The sequence below is a fragment of the Eulemur rufifrons genome, chromosome 30 (assembly GCF_041146395.1).
Source record: "Eulemur rufifrons isolate Redbay chromosome 30, OSU_ERuf_1, whole genome shotgun sequence".
In the NCBI taxonomy this organism is placed as follows: domain Eukaryota; kingdom Metazoa; phylum Chordata; class Mammalia; order Primates; family Lemuridae; genus Eulemur; species Eulemur rufifrons.
This window is the reverse complement of record NC_091012.1, coordinates 127,861,977-127,881,053: the sequence shown is the minus strand read 5'-3', so window position 1 is coordinate 127,881,053 and position 19,077 is coordinate 127,861,977.

The window sequence follows — 19,077 nt, the reverse complement described above, 5'->3', positions numbered from 1 at the left end:
GCTCCAGCCCCACTAGCCTTCTCTCAGTGTCTTGGATTTTCTTTCTCTTACCTCAGAGCCTTGGCACATACCTCCCTGAAATATGTTTTCCTCTTCTCTTCACCAGAGTAACTGTTACTCATCCTTCAGATCTCATTTGATCTCATTTTAAATGTCAAGTCCTCCTATTATATACTCTTATAACTCTCAGTACTTTCCTTCAAAGCATTTGCCATTTTGGTAATCACATGCAAATATGTGTCATTATTCAAATAATGTCTGACACCCTCCCCACCCCGCAAGACAGCAAAGGAGATATCTGTTTTGCTCTCATTAAATTCCCAGTATCTCCCATAGAACCTGGCACAGAGTATGCAATCAATATCTGTTTGTGGAGTGAGTAAGCTGGTAAACATGCTCAGGGCACCCTGTACATAACACCTCCTACGAAGTCTAGATTAAGATTCAAATTAAACGATTGCAAATATGATTAATGTCTTATGTAAGGTTTTTTTTTTCTCACCAGAATCTAAACTCCAAGACAGTAGGGTGATAGGGGCTATGACTGGGAGATAGCAGATTGTAGGATTCAAATCCCAGTTCTATCACTGACCACTTGTATGGCCTTAGGCAAGCTATTTAATCTCTGTGCCTCAAATCCAAAAGGGGGATAACAAGATACCAATCTCATAGGCATGTGTGTGACTCTTATAAAGTAGAACAGTACTTGGTACATTGTAAGCACTTGTGAGGGTTCAATTTTTCATTATTGAATACTATATCTTCAGTACTTTGCACAGTATCATGCTGTTACTTGTGAATTCAATAAATATTTTGAATTATTTGAGAGACTAAATCCTCTGCTATCTGATGTGGCTGTAAGCACTCCTGCGTTTACCAAGTCATTGACCTGAAGTGGGAACAAATGCTGTCTCCCACCTACGTTATATTTTTATTATGCTTTAAAATAGGTCTTCATTGTTCTCTGAGGGTTTTAGAATCACACTAGAGAATCAACTCTCTTGTCTCATTTACTCTTCCTTATGGTGTTCTTTCCATACCATCCTGGTCTAGTCCCCAGTGGTGAAGCCAATCTAGATGGCATCCTGAGGGTTAGTCTACATTAGACACCCAATCTCTCCTTCAATTCAGCTACAACCACTGTTTTCAGGCAAAGGATACACTTAAACTCTCATCAGGATGAGATTGTTCTTCTTTTGGAAAACTCTCACTCTGAGAACTCTGGAGATTCTTTCTGATCTTTGGTACCTTTACAGGGGGTGGAAACTGTCCACCAGGCTCTACCTTCCAAGCATTGTTCTGCCATAAGGGTCTTCCAGCCCTTGGACAAAGACTTGCAAAGTGGCCTCCTTCTCTGGTACTCTAGGCATTAACACTTCTACTTATATGATGGTGATTATATGCCATATATCTATGATATTAATTATTTATGCAAATAAATATATATTATAGGCCTTAGACCTATAATATAAATTATAATATTTATCTTCTATAGTATAGGGCCAGTGTTATTCCTATGATTGCTTCCACATATAATATGATAAATACCATATCATGGTTGGCATGCAGCATGTTGCCCCAAACTTTGTGGGTAGAATATAATCTTACATTTAAGAAAATGAATTCTCATTGCCCCTTTCTGTCTGAGACTCTGCCTTGGGTGTATCACCATGTTTAGGGATCCTCTTGTTTGGATTCAATTTCCTCATTTGGTTACCCTGTGCCGATTGGCCCCATTATATAGAAGGAAAATTGTTTTCGTGGAAAGGGTGCAGCTGGAGAAGGAACTGTAGTTTCTCTGTTATCAGGGCTACCCTTAACCCTAGTGCAGTTAGCAGACATAACACATCACAGCTGTGCCTTTGATGCTGACTATGTGTGAAAGTGAGTAGAAGTTTGCCTTAGTTAGATTCTAGACTGTAAGAAAAGAATTGAATGCACAGAGTCTATTAGGGAGTTACAGGAACACTGGCTGGCAGTGGAGAGGTGATACAGGGAAGGAAAGACAGTCAATGAGAGGTCCCTTTTAAGAACCAGTTACCACAATGGGCAACTAAAATTTATTCCCATTGGGAAACTTTGGAAATGGGGTAAAGCACACATCTCAGGATAACTCATCCAAGCATCTAGGTATCTGAGTTATTTATACCTCCATACCCATCAGTTCAAGGCTGCCCTGGAGAAATGTTTGTTCTCAGGCACTGTTATATGTGAGTGGGGGGACCAGAGCAAAGCTGGTTCTGGCAGCCCCAAATCAGTTCTCTGGCAAAGATGTATGTAGCCGCCATTGGTGGTCAGGCTGGTATGCACCAACATTGTAAGGAGTTGGAGGGGATGTGGGAGGAGCATTGACAGCATCTGTTACATAACTGAAAAGCTTCCCAATGGGATATCGAACTAACGAGCACATTGCAGGGTGGATATAATGTGTCTCTGGCAGAAAGACCTGTCTCCTACTCTCAATACTACTGTGAACCCAGTGTCTTTTATTTCTAGCTCTTCTCTGTGCTACTCTCCTCACCGTCACTTCTCTTTTATCCCTTTAGCTCACTCTTGATTCCATATTCCCTCTTCTTTTCCATCCTCTACCAGCATACCCAGCCTGCTCATATCTCCTTTCTCCTGTTGGTTTTTCCCAAATGGAAATCCTAAGCCTTCTGAGTCTTCTGTTGGAACAAACACCATTATGATGGACGATAACATGATTATTATTTCAGTGATGATAACATTTGTTGACTAAATGCTCCATTGGTCACTGCTCCCGGCTGTCACAAAGACGGCTGAGGAGCCACTAAGTCAGGATAATGAGTAATCAAAACTGAAGGGCTCTTTTCAGCCTGGCTTCCCTTATGCCTAGGCGACTGTTGGCCCCGCATGGCTCTGCTTTGGATCTGTGCCATTCTGCCTCATCTATCTGGCACTGCCTGGAGGAAGACTGCCTCTCGTGTCAGATAAAACTGGTGATGATTCTTGGCTAGGAAAGTAAGATTCCTGAATGATTAGGACACTGAGGCCCAAGTTCATATCTGACTCTCCTTTATACAGGCCCTCTGATCCTCATTCTACTTTCAGGACTATGACTCCTGTGAAAATGCCATTGGGTTTGATTTTCATCATTTAAGCATGCTGTCATATCTATTTGCTCAAGAATGCCGACCTTGTTTAGAAACTACAGTTGCAGTGCTACCAGATGCACATACAAATAGTCCACTAGGGCCAGTCCTCATGTAAGTGGAATGCTGTGATGTGATCTCAGGGGTGCTGGGCTCACCACAAATACATAGTGCTCACTTGCTTCCCAATGCCTGAAATTTCTTAACAAGAAATAATTCATTTCATGCTACAATTTGAGAAAGAAAGAAAGAAAGAGGAAGAGAGAGAATATCCAAATTGTAGAATACTTGTGAGAGAAGTAATTTGTTGACGTTCCTGTATTTTTATTTTATGTTTTACAAACTTAATAGATGAACTTAATTTTAAAAGCACAATCAGCACTATAAAGCTTGTAAGAAAAAAATAGCTACTACTCCACCCCTCCCTATCCCCAAGAACCACTCCTTAGAGAAAACTGCTTTCAAGTCCTTTAGCTATTTCTTCTATTTACCTACATAATTACAGACAAAATGTTTATAATGTGATTTCTTTCTTTCTTTATTTTATACATTATGGATTGACTTCCTATGATGGGAGATCAGAATTTAGTACTCTTACACACACCCATACTGTCCCTCTCCTCATCTTACCAATATAGTTATATTAGAACATTTGGTTAAATGAATATCGTGTTAAACATTATGACTGTGTAAAATTGTTCACAGCTGAGGCATATAGTATGCAATAATTGCATTTCCTTTATTGTAAATTTTTTTCTCTAAGTAATAATTGCCTTTTTTTCCTGTTTACTTAGTTTTCTGGGAACCAATCACTAATTCGTCTCAAACTCTCCCACAGAGCTAAAGATGTTTCTCAATAGTGTCAAACACGTCTGGCAACCTATCAGTTCCATCTCTCCTCTGCTCCCCCACAAGGCATCTGTCCTAGAGTCTCCTGTTATTCTGACTCAATCTGCACTGGTTGTTCTATAAGCTAGTTGTATGGCTGTCTTTCTGTTACCTTAATTAATAATTTCCTCTGTTCATAAGGGAATTCTGCTTTCTCTCCCTTGTGTTGAATGTCCTGTTTCCTGGATTCCAAGTTTTCCACTTTGTACCTTGATTCCCTTGTGTCAGTGAAGTATGTCCTGGAGTTGCTTCCTGGAAATATTAATACATTTTAGAACTATTTAATGCCTGAAAATGCTCTTCTTCTTTAAATTTTTGAGTGTCAGTTTGGATGGGACTAAAATTCCGGAATGGAAATAAATTTCCATCAAAATGTTATGGGCTTTGCTCCAACTTGCTGCTGAGAAGTCAGATTGTAAATTGATTCCTAATTCTTTGTGCTCAAGCATTTTTCCCCCTGGGAGATTTTAGGGTTCTTCTGTTTATAGTGGTTATTCTAGCATTTATAATGCTGTGCCTTGTTGATATTTAGCCCTGGTGTTTTATATGGTACTTGACATTTAGTGATCTCTTGTACTCTGGAAACTTTTTTTTTTTTTAGTTTTGGGGAAATGTTCTGTTATTACTGCCTTTATAATTTCTTTACATCCCTTTTACCTATTTTTATTTTGCAATTCTTATGAGTCACATGTTGGATGTCCCAAGGTAATAATCTAACTTTCTTATCTTACCCTTCCTACTTTCTAGCTCTTTTTGTTTTCCTTTATGAGATATTTTCTCATGTTTATCTTTCAACCCATCTATTGAATCTTTTTTTTATTTTGGCTATCATAATTTTAGCTTCCAAAAGCTCTTAAGTATTTTCTCATTATTTCTTTGTTGTAACAGTCCATTACTGATTCATGAATGCAAGGTTTTCTCTTACTCTCTCCTATTGTTTTTTTCCTATTATTATTGCTTTTATTTTAAAATTTCTTTTGTTCCATTTTTTTTTGGTGTATTTGTTTGTTTTGGTCTCTGACAGTCATGTTGGAAGCTATCCAAAATGTCGCTTATCTTAGGCTATTTCTTCACATTTAAGAATAAAACACTGTAAAGCTAATTAAAAGCTTTATATGATTAGATGAGGCCCAGCTATTTTATTGGGGAACCCTCCAATATGAGCATCTATAAGTCTTTTCTGTTGGGATTGCTTCTCAGAAAAGAATCTTCCAATTTCCTGCCTGGAGAATTAGGAGCCTGTCTACTAGGGTTCTAGAAGCCAAGCAGGGAAGTAACTTTTAAAATTTCAGTCCTGCTTCTCTTCCATAACTTCTTTTGTGCCAGACTCTGGAGTCTCTTGGGTTCAACTATTCCAGAGGCAAAACCTTCTGGCTCCTGTTGGGTTGTGGAGTGATGATGGCTGGCTGGACAGAGTTATAGACAGAATCTAGGGCATCTATTTTCCCTCATATACACTTTCAATCACTTTTACTGTATTTCACCTTACCTCCTAAGGTATTTGTGCCTCTGATTTCTCAACCATTCTGAGGTTCTACAGGGAAAATTGGCTTTTGTTGGCATTTCTCTTTGCAGATACTTAGTTTCAGCTTTCTGCTTTAAATGTTGCCCTTACAGAGATAGTCAAAGCTGTTTTCCCAGAATTACATCTGTATTTTCCCCCTAAGTACAGGTAAAAGGGAGACAGGTAGGGCAGACAATTTCCTTTTAAGGAAGAGATATGGAGGTATATACATCCTCTTGTTCATGTTCTACTGGGATAATTTAGTATCATGGCCACACTTACCTGCAAGCCAGGATGGGAAATGTAGTCTTTAGCTGACAGTTATATGTCCTGAGTGGTGGGAGTTTATTAAAAAGAAGAAGGGAAGAACGGATACTGGAGCATGATAAGCAGTCTTTGCCCATCATTCCCTTCCCTGTCCACAAAGCAGAGGTCTTCCACAGACAGACACATGGTCAATAGCATGTGTACTTCTAACCATCTTCTGCCCTGGGTTTATAAGTGAGCTATACTGACCATTCTTATTTATGATTCCCAGCATTCCTGGCTTCCCTGTAAGCAATTCATTTTGTTCTTTTGACAGAAACATGAATAAAGAGATAAAGCTTCCAGTCATGTAAGGAATTTTAATAGACTGCCTCTACTTATAACCTGGTTAGGTGCAGGAGCTTCTCTTCTCTACGGTTCGAACGGCTTGGAGCACAACCTCTAAATCGATACCTATTTTACATGCTATAAGAAAGAACATGCTATGTTTAATACAAAATGGGACAAATTCTTTGTCTGTTGCTCAGAGAAGTCAGTGTTTTCTGTATACTCTACAGCAGTGCTTCTCAAACATGGATATATATAGACATCATCTGGGGACCTGCAGAGTCTAATTCAGTAGTGTAGGCAGGGCCCGAGAGACTGCATTTCTAACAATCTCCTAGGCAATGCCAACTTTGCTATCCAAGGACCACACTGTGGTTATCCAGGCACTAAGTCCTTCCTCTGTTAATATCCAGTTACTCTCTGCTTTGAGATCAGATAGCTCAAATCGGATGCAGAATTCATTTATGGCTAAAGGGCATGTACCTGCAAGGCAGAATGGGAAATATACAAAAAAAATAAATTTCTTCTGATAAGCATAAGCAAGGGAATTTCACAGATTTTTACAGCCTTTGCTGTACCCAGAAGGATTCAGCAAATAGAAAAATTGAATGATAAACAATGATAGGCGGGTTATAGTCCCACTTGGAACTGCTTTGCCATGTAAGTCAAAGATACCATAATTGCCTAAAGCACCCAAAGAGGAAAACTTCAGCTAGCTACTCTCTTGTCTTATGATTTAAGTTGCTTAATTAGTGAATATGAAGATGTACTCAAAGACCACACATTTCAAACATTTTAACCAGCTGGTCTCTGATTTCAGTGAAACTACATTTACTGGCAGTTCTGGTGGCTGTGGTGGCTGCTGGTATTTGGAGGCTGTGTAGTTCAATATGGGAAGCAGTACTTACCAGTGGAGGCAGGCCAAGATCAATGATTTTTTTTTCTTAGCAAGCTGAATTATAAAACAAAATGAAACAAACCCTTTTTAACACCCGTGTTGTTTTGCTGTTTTGCTTTATGCTGACTGCAGGACTTGCCGAGTGACTCATTCTCCAAGACTGCCCCCTCAGGTTTATCTTGCCAGAGATACTCATTTATACCTAAAGACACTGTCGAGTACAAGTCTCTCATTTTTATTTTCAATCTTTATTTTTCTGTTTTTATATGGGGCAAGGAAGTAAGGACATATACATTTGATTGTGGGAGAAGGAATTTTTATTAAATCCTTATTGTTGGGAAAACTGGTTTTATCTCAGTTTCTGACGAAGTAATCTTTGAATGGATGCTTGAGAGAAAGGCCGATGCAAGAAAGCAACACTATCAGCAGTTTTGCAAAGGATTTTGGATTTTGGTGAAGAAACAGAGTGAGGGGTTAATTTCTTTTGAATTTTTTTAATTGAAGTATAACAGGAAAGTACAAAAATAAATAAGTATGTAGCTTGATGAATTTTTACAAATTGAACACCAAGGTAACCAACATCTACATAAATAGAACATTACCAGCACCTAGAAGCCTTGCTCTTGTCCCCTTCTTAGTCACTTACATCCCCCCACCCACCACCACCACCAATAAGGGTAACCATTAATCTGACTTAAAATACCGTAGACTACTTTTGCCTGTTTGTGATGTTTGTGACCTTTATATAAATGGAAAAATTCTCATGTTATGTGTTACGTGGTTTTGCACATAGCTGTAATTTGTTCATTTTCAAAGCTGTGTGTTATTTTTTGTGTGACTATGACGCAATTTACTTCTGTACTGTTGATTGTCCTTTGTTTTGTTCCATCTCATTTTGGGTTATTACAAGTAGAGCTGCTATGAATATTCTAATACATTTATTTTGGTGCATATAGGTATTACCTCTGTTAGGCATGCTCCTAGGATTGAAATTGCTGGGTCATAGAATAGATGTATGCTCAACGTTAGTAGCTACTGTCAGATGGTATTTCAATTTGCTAGGCATCTACCTCTTTGAGCAGTATTTCAGGTAGAGGGCTGTTCTGGAGAAGGCTTCAACACTAAGACAGGTTAATCAACTGGTGGGGTGATTTCTAAATGGAACAGAGGGGACAGGTGAGGTACTGGATATAAGGTGTTATTTCTCTCTATGGTTTGTATTTACATGCTAAAAATTTGCAAAACAGAATGGAGCTCAATCAACTGAAACACAGGGCAGAGAGGAAGTGCTCTATATGCTTAGTGGCCTAACAAGGAGCAAGTCATAAAGTACTGTGACAATCTGGATGGATCAATGATAACAATGTACTTATATTCACTCTTAATCTTATTAGAATGTAAGACCAGCCAACATAATGCTTAAATGCTTAAGCTTTGTAATTACCTTGCCTGGGTTTGAATTCCAGATCATTACTGATTTGCTGTGTGATGAGTATCTACATTTCAAGGTTGTTGAGAGGATTAAATAAGATGAAAAATGTAAAGCTTTTAGTAAGTCTCTGGCATATAGCTTTAATAATATACAAATAATAATAGATAACATTTACTGAGCATTTACCATATGCTATCATTATCTTTATATCCATATCTCATTTAAACATCAAAACAACCTTATGAGGCAGGTTTCATTCTTATTCTTATTTTTCAGATACAGAAACAGATTCAGAGAGAATAATGTAGAGCTCAATACCAAACCTTACTATGTAGCTACTACGGACTAGCTTGCTGTAAGTTAATTTCTTCAAGTAAATAAAATGCATGTTAAGAAGTGTCCACACAACTGAAACTCTCATATATTGTTGGTAGGAATGTAAAATAGTAAAACCACTTTAGAAAATGATTTTCCAGTTTCTTACAAAGTGAAACACACCTACCATGTGACCCAGCCATTCCACTCCTAGGTATTTACCCAAGAGAAATAAAAACACATATTCGTGAAATGACTTGTATGCAAATGTTCACAGCAGCTTTATTTGTAATAGGAAAAAAACTGAAAACACTGCAAATGTCCATTAATAGGTAAACAGATAAACAAATTGCAGTATACCTATATAACAGAACACAATTCAGCAATAAAAAGGAATGAACTACTGATACATACTATGTGATGAACCTCAGATACATTATAGTGAGTGAAAGAAACTAGACAAAAAAGATTTATACTGTATGATTACATTTATGTAAAATTCTAGAAAATGCAAACTAGTATGGAAATGCAAATTGATCTATAGTGACAGAAAGCAAATAAATCAATGAGTGCCTGGGACTAGATGTGAAAGGAGAGATGGATTGCAAAGGAGCACAAGGAATCTCTGGGTGGGGAGGTAGAAATCTGTATCTTCATTATTGTGATGATTTCATACATATATACATACACACAAATTATCAAAATTCATGGAAATGTACACTTTAAATGGGTATAGTTTGTTGTATGTAAATAGTAACTCAATAAAATTGTTTTTTAAAAAAGGATCTCTAGGAGCCCAGCATTGACTTTGTATCCCAATCCACAAGAATGGACTGTGGTAGGGCCATTGCCACTGTCGTGCAGGCTGATTGCCAATTTTACTGGGGTTAAGAAGGCAAGTACTTTGCATCATGCCATTTCTTTTCAGATATCTACTGCAAAGAAGTTTCCAGCTTCTGATGAGGGCGAGAGGCTTATCTTTTGAAGTAAACAAGAAAACAAAAGAGGCATTCTCTGTGATGTAACCCTTGGTTCTGTCAGTTAGTGTCCAAGTGTTTGCATTTTGATACCTTTTGCTGTGCATGAAGGAGGATAAGAACTGATTACAAGTGTCCCTGAGCCCATGTGTGTCCTTTGCCCTCTAATAATATTTATGCATATGCTACCCATTTTTATTTTTCCAAGGGTAAGCAAAATGCTAGAACTCTTCCTCTATGAAATTCAAATTATCTCATAAATATTGCATTTTGAATTAGGTACTTTACCTCTAAATAACTTGTGCTTTTTTATGGCTTATTTTGAAAAAAAGAAATGAACTGTGATGCTGGATTCCATATACGAGATAGGCATAAGGTACTTGTGCTTCAGATGCTGTGAAAAGGCAGTTGGAATATTGCTTTCCTTCCCTTCAGCTCCTATCTAGAACAACTGCCATATGGCAGTCATTGTAGTTTTGCCTTGAACATTTTGAGAGGAAGGGTTAGATCTGCAAAAGATGAAAGAAAAATGACATGTGCGGAAGAGCTATTAAGTGCCAAGCATTACATCATTTGCTTTACAAAAGTTATTTCATTCAAGTGTCCCCCCAAACACTGTAAGATCTCCAGTATTAGCCCCATTCTACAGATAAAAGGAAATGGTGGCTTCGAAGAACTAAGAGCCTTATCAGGAGCCCCTGAAGCACTTACTGATTTAAAGGCAGCAGTTGAGAGGCTGAGAAACTGAACACGGAATTTAGAAATCTCATGGATTTGGGGTACAGAAGCTGAAATTCAGGGCCCTCCAAGGAGGAGGAGCCACCTTTGTAGATATGCATGAGTTTCAGGTGGAACTCTTGAAGGACTACACATTAGATACAACAGTGAACTAGTAATGGACCAGCAGCTCTCACAAAGATTGAAGTCAAGCTTCAAATCAGCTCAATCATAGACAAAATTAAAACAATTTTCTTCTACCCTAACTTACTGCTACAAGCAAAAGTAAATCACCTCTGAAGGAAGATAATACCTTTCAAAGACTCAAATTATCTTCTACCATTTTTCAAACACAATGTTCAGTGTTCAATTAGTAAACCTGTAGCCAACATGACAAAAGACAATAATATATTTAAAAAGAAAAAGAAAAAAATCAGGAAATAGAAACTGATCTATTGAAGATCCAGATATTGAGTTATTAACCATATACTTTAAAATAACTTTAATATATTCAGTAAATTACATGACAAGATGAGGAATTTCTGCAAAGATTTGGAAGCTGTAAGAATCAATTAGAAATTCTAAAACTGAAAAACATATACACTGAAATTAAAAACTAAATAGATGGGATTAGCATAACAGGTTTAGAATTTGTCAAATTTTATATATTCCTTCCAGCTCTGAAATGCTAATGCACGCAGAGGTTAAAATAACTTTTATTGTTTAATTTAACTGAGAGAATCCTATTTTGTAAGTGAAGACTCTGCATGTTAATTTTTCATCTTTCGAGCATTGGAGCTAATTGCTTTAATGCAGCTATACTTGAGTGGAAAAATAAAATGTGTGTTCATAAACACATTTTTAAATTACTATTTTCTTTATCAAAGCTTCAGAGGTTTGTCTTGTCTGTTTGGTGTTTTGCAGTTGGTTTCAGCCCAGAAATATGAATTACTTCACCCAATGCCACTGCAATGATGACTCTTCATGGTTGCTGGATTCATTTCATTATCTTGATAACACTAATTGATAACAAAGGCAAGTGTGAGCTCCAAACCTTGAAATCAGAAATAATAATTTAGCTTTACAAACCTCAGAGAAGTGCATTTTTCCACAATTGCCTTTTACATCTATTCAAATATTCTATTAATATCTTTCCTAATTTACAAACTAGAACACATAAATGGTTTTTAAATCAAAGTTATGTCCAATTCCTAGGACCTTTAGATTCAGAATTAGTTTTATCCATTAAACCACTCTTGTAGACATAATCTCAAAATCATACCATCCTCTCCACTTTTCTCCAATATAATGGCTGTAGTTCACAAATCCTAATGTCAGCTAGCTGAATCAGCTGATTGAAGGTAATGCACTTTATTAGAAGCCCATAATCTAATTGAAGATTATATATATTTGAGGCACATCATGTTATTTAATCCTCAAAACAAAACTGATGATTAAGTATTTTTGTCTCCATTTTCAGGATGGAAAAGCAGGGGAGTTCCAGACATTCTTGCCATTCCCATGGACACCTAGCCAATAAGAAATAAACCTGGATTCAAACCTGAGTGGGAACAGTGAAATCCTACACCTGCTCTTGAATACTTGTTTCTACTCCACTGAGAGATAAGCATTAGAAATACATTTTTGCTGCTGGAATCTATATTTTTGAGAGAACTTTAGATTCCCTTTTATAATGACGAATGATTGAATGGCAGTGAAGAAATGACAGCCTAAAGAATACAGGTCTGCAGGCCATATTTTCAATTTGAGAATCATTTTTGTGTAGAAATACAATTTGAATGATGTGTTGCTTTTCTAATGGTTTACAATAATTGTAAAGAAATCATTTGGTTCAGAGCTAGACAAGTTACATTGCCTCAGGTGTATAACTTTACATCAGGGGCCTAGCAGGCTGGTAGACAGTACAAGCATTTGTTAGTTAAAGAACAAATCCAATCACTACCCTCAAGGAAAGTGCAACCTAGTAGAGGGAATGTGATTTTCAAAATACGTATACCAAAACACAGAAACACAGAGGTAAAAATGTAACCTAGGATTATTTTCAAGCTCAGTTTATATCTTTACCTTGGGGAATCATGGGGTTCTTGAGGCATAACATAAGGGTGCAATTTGCATGAAGTTTCCTAAGCATTAAAGTCACAAGGGGATTTTCTTAGCTCCCTCTCTACCCACACCCAGTATACTTAGATCACGAAACTTCCCCAGAAGGAATGTTGTTGTTCCTACAGAGAAATTCTTGGGAATGTCTGAGGACCATACTCTATTCATAATGCCAAGGCATTTGCTTCTCAGGGCTACCTCAGCTTTCTTCCTATGTAGGCCCGTTTCTGGAAGCTTCCTCAACATTGAACTGTGTGTTCTTCAATTTCCTCGAAATAGGAGGCTGCAAAAATGAAAGTGTGACTTGAATTTGGAGATTTGTTTTTTTTTTTTAGAGAATGTTAACAGACCTTGGCAACAATTTGCGGGGGCAACAGCCCGGAGTGCATCCTGAGATAGGTCATCCCAGAAGAAACAACTATGGAGGAGGTATGTGGAACTTGTAAAAAAGTATAAGAGCATGGCCTGACAGAATCTGGGTCCAAGTACATCTAAGAGGGGAATTGAATGTAACAAAAACCTTTATTATTTTGGTCCCAGATTTTTCAGCAGCTGAGACTAAGGGAAGAGGACATAAACAGGCTTCTTAAGAAATTAATAGAATTGTTCAGAGAAAAACCTTTCTGGACAAGGTAGGCCTTAAAATATGACATGGAAGATACAAAAAAAAAAAAGAAAGTTGCTTGCTTCATTCACTGATATCCCATGCAGAAATTCAGAGAAAGGGCAGAACTAGAGGCCAGGAGCATGAAGACGGAAGGCCTCATTGTAACAAAGAGTAGCCAGGTTATGAGTTGATTCCATGGGGCAGGCTGGATACAACTACTTGATGTCTGCATTCATTTAGAAAGCCTTAAAGGATCATTGGCAGTTTCAAGGCATAAATGATAATAGGTGGAAAAGATTGGAAGCAAAAGATAGACAAGGATATCCTTCTCAGATAATGCTGTGTTTTGGCTATTAAATTCCAAATAGCTACAAATTTGGAGCTAGAATTTTCAGGTTCAAAATTAGTTTTATCCATTAAACCAGTATTGCCAACATAATCTCATCATCCTCTCCATTTTTCCCCAATATAATATCTCTAGTTCAGTTTCTAATGTCAAAAGAAAAATGACATGTTTTCAATTTTAATTAAACAGTAAAAACTATAAAACTTTCACTTCAGGCAATTACAAAATAACTGGACCTTGACTTACTCTCCTATCAGCAACAAATATAACACTGGACAAAATATATGAAGCAACTATTTTTAGGCAATAAACAACAGACAGTACAGTATTGTGATCCTCAAGAGACAGAAAACACACAATGTGAACCCCACGATCATCCCAGCTTTTTGCCTATGAATACTATCTTGCTTCATACTGGGAGGTAGAGCCTAAGCAGAGGCAGAAATTGGAGTTCTGAGCTACTGAAGATGCTGCAATTTGCGGGACCATAGAAAATGGAGCTGAGAAGGGTGACATCAGAAGTTTGCATGGTCCTTGGCTAGGAGCTGGGTTGCACATAGGCAGGGCTTGACTTTGCTAGGCTTATCAGAAATTGCATATTATGGGGTTTTTTGCTAAATGAAAATGCCAGAGGTCATGCACTGCTGGAAGATATTGGCATTCTGGCCTAGCCATAGAGGAGAGATCCCAATGAGCACCTCAGGCATTCAGTTGAGACCTCATGAAGCTCACACCTCTGGAATAAGAACCATGTCCTAGAGTAATGAACAGAAAGTTAAAAAGATCCATTCTAACAGGATAAAACTAAGGCCAACAAGACCTAATGTTTTCACCAGTAATTAAAGACTTTTCAGAACAAAACTCAATACATAATATAGACTCTATACAACTCATCTGTTACAATATCCAGCATACAAAAAAGAGAGAAAAAAGACAGAAAAATGTGTTCCATAATCAAGAAAAGTAGTTGTCAGTAGAAACATATCATGAAAGGATATAATTGTTGGAATTAGCAGACGAATTTAAAGCAGCTATTATAAACATGTTCAAAAACTTACAGGAAAAGATATTCATAATGAGTGAATAGATGGAAAATCTAAGCAGAGGAATGAAAATTATAAAAATAAGCCAAACAGATAGTTTACATCTGAAATGTGCAGTATCTGACATGAAAAAAATCACTGATGGGAGTCACAGCAAAATGCAGACTACAGAAGAAAGGAGTGTTGAGGTGAGATCAATAGAAATTCCCTACTTTAAAGACAATAAAAGATTTTTTAAAAAACTTCAACCAAGCTTCAGTAACATGTGGAACAATATCAGATAGTCTAACATGCTTGGAATTGGAGACAGGGAGGAGAAAGAGAATGGGGCAGAAAAAATATTTGAAGAAATATTCCCAAATTTGTTGGCTGAAATGTTCCCAAATTTGTTGAAAAAAACATCACATTTCTGATCTAAGAATCTCAGTGAACTCCAAACAGGATAGCTGTAAAAAGACCTATACCTATGCACATTGTAGTCAAACTGAAAACTGCTGGTTTCTCATCAGAAACAATGGAGGCCATGATTCAATGCAATGGCATCTTTAAAGTAATAAAAGAAAAATAAACAGAACAAAATAGAATTCTATAGTCAGGGAAAATGTCCTTCAAAAAAGAGGGTAAAATTAAGACATTTTCAGTTAAGAGAAAGTTGGGAGAATTTACTGTCAGTAGTTTTACACAAAAAGAAACGCTAAAGGAAGTTCTTTAAGCTGGAGTAAAATGACGTTAGATGGAAACTCAGGCTTACAAGACTGACTTACCAAAAATGATAAATAAGCATTGGCAATTAAATCTCCATAAAGCTGAAGGAAAAAAGTGCATGTTTTTCTTACTTTGAATTTCTTAAAAAGACAACTGACTATTTAAGGCAAAAATAATGACATGTATTGTGGGTTTTATTATATTTACATAAATATAAAATATATGATAATATCACAAAGGATAGGGAAGATGAAATTTTGGTGTTATAAGGTTCTTACGTTTTACATTAAGAGCTACACTATTATTCTGAGTATATTGTGATAAGTTAAGTATGCATATTATTTTCCCAAATCAGAGGTTCTCATCCAGGGATGATTTGGCTTCCCAGGGGACATTGGACAATTTCTGGAGACATGTTTGATTGTCAAAACTGGAGGGAGGGAGATACTACTGGCATATAGTAAGTAGAAGCCAGGGATGTTGCTAAACATTCTGCAATGCACAAGACAGCCCTACAACAAATAATTATCCAGCCAGAAATATCAATAGTGCTGAGGCTGAGAAACCCTGCACTAAAGAAGGCGTTGAAAAAAAATGCAAAGAGTTATTTACAGGAATTAAAGTGGAATAATAAAAAATTTTTGATTAATCCAAGAGAAGTCAGCAATAGAGGAACAGAGGAGCAAAAAGCAGATAGGACAATTAGAAAACAAATAGCAAGATGGTAGGCTTAGATGAAATCTTATCAATATTTATATTAAATGTAAACTAATTCAACACTCCAAATAAAAGGCAGAAGATGACAGACTATAAAAAAGCAAGATCCAACTAATGGGCACTCTAAAGGAACACATTTTACACATTAGCATAGGTTGAAAATAAAAGAATGAGAAAAGATACATCATACAAACAGTAAACATCAGAAAGCTGATGTGGCTATATTAATAACAGACAGAACAAACTTCAAAACAGGAAGCATTAGAAGAACTAAAGAGAGTCATTTCAGAATGAAATATCAGAAGTACATACAATATTGAATAATAGAGCTTTAAAATACATGAAGTTATTATAGAACTGGCAGAATAAAGGAAGACAAATTCCCGTTTAAGAAATTAGTAAAACAAGTAGATTAAAAATCAGTTGAAATATAGAAGATTTGAACAAAACTATCAATCAACTTGACTTGGTTGACATCTATAGAAGACTATACGACTAAACTGAAAAATACACATTCTTTTCAAGTGTTTGTGAAATACTCACCGAAATAGACCACACGCCAGGCCATAAAATGAATCTTAATTTATTTTAAAAACCAAAATCCTACATTGTATGTTCTTTGATCATTATCAGAAGTAAAATTAGAAACCAATAACAATATGGCATCTGTAAAATCCCCCAGTATTAGGAAATTAAACAGCATATGCCTAAATAAACTGTGAGTCAAAAAAGAAATCGCAGGGAAATTAGAAAATACTTAAAAATGAATGAAAATTAAAATAATTATACCAAATTTTATGAGTTGCAACAAAAAGTATGTTCAGTAGAAAATTTATAGTTTTAAACATTTACATTTGACATGAGTAAGGTTTAAAACCAAGGATTAATGTTTCCTCTTTAAAAAGCTAAAGTAAGAAATTAAGTCCAAAATAAATAGAAGGAAGAAAATGATAGAGATAAGAAAAAAAATGAATAATAGAATATTAACAAGAGCAAAATTTGATTCTCTGAATAAATGAAATTGAAAAACTCTACAGGATGATCAAGAAAAAAGAGAGGAAAAACAAATTATTAATATCATGAATGAAAAAAGGATATTACTGAAAATACTATGGACACTAAGAGGATACTAAGGCAATAAAGGTCCCCTTATCTGAAATGTTTAGGACCAGAGGTATTCTGGATTTCAGACTTTTTCCAATTTTGGAATATTTGCATATACATAATGAGGTATCTTGGGTATGGGACTCAAGATAAACATAAACACAAAATTCATTTATGTTTCATATACATTTTATACATACGTCCTTAAGGTAATTTTGTACAATATTTTAAGTAATTTTGTGCATGAAACAATGTTGTGTATATGAGGTCAGGTGTGGAATTTTCCACTGTGGTATCATGTCAGTGTTCAAAAAGTTTTGGATCTTGGAGCATTTTGGATTTCAGATTTTGTATTAGGGATGCTCAACCTGTATTACGTACAAATTTATTCCAATAAATTCAACATTTTGATAAAATGAATATATTTCTTGAAAAATGCAAATTACTAAAATTGAAAAGAGAAGAAATAGAAAATCTGAATTGTACTATATTTAAAGCAGAGGCAACCAAAGCAAAAATTGACATATGGGATCAGATCAAGCTAAAAAGCTTCTGCGAAGCAAAGAAAACAATCAACAAAGTAAAGAGATGACCTATAGAATGGGAGAATATTTGCAAACTATTCAACTGATAAGGGATTAATAACCAGAATATATAAGGAACTCAAACAAAAAAATTGATTAAAAATGGGCAAAAGATCTGAATAGACATTTCTCAAATGTAGACATACAAATGGCCAACATGTATATGAAAAAATGCTCTACATCACTAATCATCAGGAAAATGCAAATTAAAATTACAATGAGATATCATCTAACCCCAGTTAAAATGGCTTTTATCAAAAAGAAAATAACAAATGCTAGCAAGGATGTGGAGAAAGGAGAATGCTTGTACACTGTTGAAGAGAATAACAGTATTGAGGTTCCAGAAGAGAGAACCTGAAATGTTTCCAACACATAGAAATGATAAATACTCAAGATGATGGTTTCCCCAAATACCCTGACTTGATCATTACATAGTTTACGCATGCAACAAAATATGACATGTATCCCATTAATATGTACAAATATTATATATCAGTTAAAAACACTAAAAATAGAACTTGCACATGATCCAGCATTCCCACTGTTGGGTATTATCCAAAAGAAAGGAAATCAGCATATTGAAGAGGTATCTGCATTGCCATGTTTATTACAGCATTATTCACAATGCCAAGATACGGAATCAACCTAAGTATCTATGAATAGATGAATGGTTAAAGAAATTGTGGTACATATGCACAATGGAATATTATACCACTGTAAAAAAGAATGAAGTACTGTCATTTGCAACAACATTGATGGAACTGGAGGACATTATGTTAAAATAAGCAAGGCACAGAAAGACAAATGTCACATGTTCTCACTCATATGTGGGAGCAAAAAAAATTGAACTCATGGAAAGACAGAAGAATGATGGTTACCAGAGTCTGGGAAGGGTAGTGGGGAGGGGGAAAAAAGAAGAGTTGGTTAATAGGCACAAAAATATAGTTATAAGAAATAAGATCTAGTGTTTAGAAGCACAATAGGGTGACTATAATTAACATATAATTAATCACTATATAATTAATGTATGAATTTGTTACTATGTTAATATATATTGTATATTTCAAAATAACTAGAATAGTAGATTTGGAATATTCTCAACACAAAAAAATGATAAATGTTTGAGGTTTGGATATCCCAATTACCCAGATTTAATCATTTTATATTATATGCTTGTATTGAGGAACTCCATAAATATGTATAATTATTATATATCAATAGAAATTTTAAAAATTTTAAAAATAAAATTCTTAATAAAAATTCTTCACACAAAAACTTCAGACAGACTCATATGGCTTGCCTGTGAATTCTATCAAACATTTAAAGGTGAAATAGTATCAATCCTTTGCAAATTTTTTCAGAAAATAGAAGTGGAAAGAATACTTCTCAACTTATTAAAACCAAGTCCTGCA